Source organism: Balaenoptera acutorostrata, chromosome 1, assembly GCF_949987535.1.
Source record: "Balaenoptera acutorostrata chromosome 1, mBalAcu1.1, whole genome shotgun sequence".
Classification (NCBI taxonomy): domain Eukaryota; kingdom Metazoa; phylum Chordata; class Mammalia; order Artiodactyla; family Balaenopteridae; genus Balaenoptera; species Balaenoptera acutorostrata.
Window position 1 is genome coordinate 27,930,134 of NC_080064.1, and position 3,930 is coordinate 27,934,063.

General features: G+C 44.0%; 1 pseudogene; it reads right to left on the reverse strand.

Moving 5' to 3' along the window:
* Window positions 1-614: 614 nt before the first annotated feature.
* LOC103005645 (traB domain-containing protein-like) lies at window positions 615-1,566 on the reverse strand (annotated as a pseudogene).
* Between the last annotated feature and the right edge of the window lie 2,364 nt (window positions 1,567-3,930).

Sequence of the window (3,930 nt, forward strand, 5' to 3'; positions counted from 1 at the left end):
ACTATTATTCAACATAGTTTTGGAAGTGTTAGCCACAGCAATCAGAGAAGAAAAAGAAATAAAAGGGATACAAATTAGAAAAGAAAAAGTAAAACTGTCACTGTTTGCAGATGACATGGTACTATACATAGAGAACCCTAAAGATGTTACTAGAAAACTACTAGAGCCAATCAATGAATTTGGTAAAGTAGCAGGGTACAAAATTAATGCACAGAAATCTCTTGCATTCCTATACACTAATGATGAAAAATCTGAAAGAGAAATTAAGGAAACACTCCCATTTACCATTGCAACAAAAAGCATAAAATACGTAGGAATAAACCTACCTAAGGAGACAAAAGACCTGTATGCAAAAAACTATAAGACAGTGATGAAGGGTAGTTTTATTTTATTTTATTTTATTTTATTTTATTTTATTTTATTTTATTTTATTGACAGTGAAATAATTCTTTATTTGGGTGGGTTGGGACAGGGCAGGCGAGGCTAAGCTGGACCGCCATGGGGGGTGGCAACCAGGAGCTCCTCAGGGGGCCGGCCCCTGTGCCCCTTGGCTATGTCACAGGAGCAGCCACGGGCAGCCCCCTGGATGGACGTGGTGGCTCCCTCTGTCCTTCCTACTTGTGTGGCCAGGCCTCGGGGGCCCTCTGCAGGCAGTAACTGGGTGGCAGGCAGTGACAAGACCAGGCTGCTGGCATGGCGCCCCAACCAGTACAGGCCGTAGCCCAGGAGGTCCAAGAAGGCGGCCTTCATGGCCAACCAGGACACTCTGCCAGAGACGGACAGCAGGGGGACAATCATTATCTCCTGGATGTTGAGGTCAGTGCTCCAGTTCTTCTTGATGCCAGGGATGTGGCCCACGCCCACAACGCCCACCACCACGGAGGGGACACACTTTCTGTGCTCGGCATCAGAGGCACGCGGCAACTCCAGGCACCAGGCTGCCTGCCTCAGCATGTAGGTCAGGTAGATGTCCCGCTCAGACACAATGGTGCAGTGCAGGTCGGGGAACTCGCCGATCATCTCAGCCATCATCTGCTCCAGCAGGTCCTGCTTGCACCACTCCACGTCATCCTTGCTGAGAGGGTCTGACAGGAAACATAGGCCCCAGGCCAGCTTGATCTTCTGCCAGAAGGAGAGGGTGGCGATGGCCCTCTTGAAGGTGGCGGGGATAGGCTGGTCACCCAGGTGGAACTTGCAGAAAGGCACCTTGCTGGCCTCCTTGAAAGCCTCCCTGAACTCACCTCCAGGGGCCATGCCCAGCTTCTCAGTAATGTGGGTGGACATCTTCAGCAGCAGCATCTGCATGAGTCCCGACATGACCCCGTTCTGCCTGATGGCCTACTGCAGCTTCTCCAGGCTGATCTCCTTGGCCTCACGCAGCAGTGTACACTCGTTCATCTTCAGCATGGACACATGGTACTGCTACAGCTCCACCACAACCACATCGGGCTGCACCTCCCAGATGGTCTTCACCATGTCCTTCTTGCTGTCATCGCTGAAGTGCACCATGCCCACCATGTACACCCAGCTCCCATCCTCGGCCACCAGCTTGGTCACCAGGGAAGATGATACAAATGATAGAGACATATACCATGTTGTTGGATTGGAAAAATAAACATTGTGAAAATGACTATACAGATTCAATGCAATCCCTATCAAACGACCAATGGCATTTTTCACAGAACTAGAACAAAAATTTTCACAATTTGTATAGAAACACAAAAGACCCTGAATAGCCAAAGCAATCTTGAGAAAGAAAAACAGAGTTGGAGGAATCAGGCTCCCTGACTTCAGACTATACTACAAAGCTATAGTAATCAAGACAGTATGGTACTGGCACAAAAACAGAAATATAGATCAATGGAACAGGATAGAAAGCCCAGAGATAAACCCACGCACATATGGTCATCTTATCTTTGATAAAGGAGGCAAGAGTATACAATGGAGAAAAGACAACCTCTTCAATAAGTGTTGCTGGGAAAACTGGACAGCTACATATACATGAATGAAATTAGAATACTCCCTAACACCATACACAAAAATAAACTCAACATGGATTAAAGACCTAAATGTAAGGTCAGACACTATCAAACTCTTAGAGGAAAACATAGGCAGAACACTCTATGACATAAATCATAGCAAGATCCTTTTTGACCCACCTTCTAGAGAAATGGAAATAAAAACAAAAATAAACAAATGGGACCTAATGAAACTTAAAAGCTTTTGCATAGCAAAGGAAACCATAAACAAGTTGAAAAGACAACCATCAGAATAGAAGAAAATATTTGCAAATGAAGCAACTGACAAAGGATTAATCTCTAAAATTTAGAAGCAGCTCATGCAGCTCAATATCAAAAGAAAAAAACAACCCAATCCAAAAATGGGCAGAAGACCTAAACAGACATTTCTCCAAAGAAAATATACAGATTTCCAAGATTTCCAACAAACACATGAAAGGATGTACCTCACTAATCATTACAGAAATGCAAATCAAAACTACAATGAGATATCACCTCACACCAGTCAGTGGCCATCATCAAAAAATCTACAAACAACAAATCCTGAAGAGGGTGTGGAGAAAAGGGAACCCTCTTGCACTGTTAGTGGGAATGTAAATTGATACAGCCACTATGGAGAACAGTATAGAGGTTCCTTAAAAAACTAAAAATAGAACTACCATATGACCCAGCAATCCCACTACTCGGCATACACCCTGAGAAAACCATAATTCAAAAAAAAGTCATGTACCACAATGTTCATTGCAGCTCTATTTACAATACCAGGACATGGGAGCAACCTAAGTGTCCATCGACAGATGAATGGATAAAGAAGATGTGGCACATATATACAATGGAATATTACTCAGCCATAAAAAGAAAGGAAATTGAGTTATCCGTAGTGAGGCAGATGGACCTAAAGTCTGTCATACAGAGTGAGATAAGTCAGAAAGAGAAAAACAAAAACCATGTGCTAACACATATATATGGAATCTAAAAAAAAAAAAAAAATGGTTCTGATGAACCTAGGGGCAGGACAGGAATAAAGACACAAGACGTAGAGAATGGACTTGAGGACACAGGGAGGGAGAAGGGTAAACTGGGTCAAAGTAAGAGAGTGACATTGACATATATACCCTACCAAATGTAAAATAGATAGCTAGTGGGAAGGTGCTGCATAGCACAGCTCGGTGCTTTGCGACCACCTAGAGGGGTGGGATAAGGAGGGTGGGAGGGAGATGCAAGAGGGAGAGGATATGGGGATATATCTATGCATATAGCTGATTCACTTTGTTATACAGCAGAAACTAACACAACATTGTAAAGCAATTATACTCCAATAAAGATGTTAAAAAAAAAAAAAAGCAAGCAGGCAGTGACTTCCCTGGTGGTACAGTGGTTAAGAATCAGCCTGCAAATGCAGGGGACACGGGTTCGATCCCTGGTCCAGGAAGATCCCAAATGCCACAGAGCAACTAAGCCCATGTGCGCCACAACTACTGAGCCTGCGCTCTAGAGTCCATGAGCCACAACTACTGAGCTCACGTGCCACAACTACTGAAGCCCGTGCGCCTAGAGCCTGTGTTCCACAACAAGAGAAGCCACCACAATGAGAAGTCCGTGCACCAAAATGAAGAGCAGCCCCCACTCACAGCAACTAGAGAAAGCCCACACGCAGCAATGAAGACCCAGAGCAACCAAAAATAAATAAATAAAAGCAATCATTTATTTAAAAAAAAGAAGAAGAAGAAGAAGCAGGCAGAGGGGTTGTATTTGAGGGTAGCCTGGAGATTGTAGCAATCATGAATAATGAACATAGGGACCATAATTTCTGGCTTACATGTACTCCCACAGATATTTAATCTTCCCTACATTCTGATGAGGTGTCTATTGCTCTTCCCACTTAGGGATGAGTAAAAAAGTTCAGAAATCA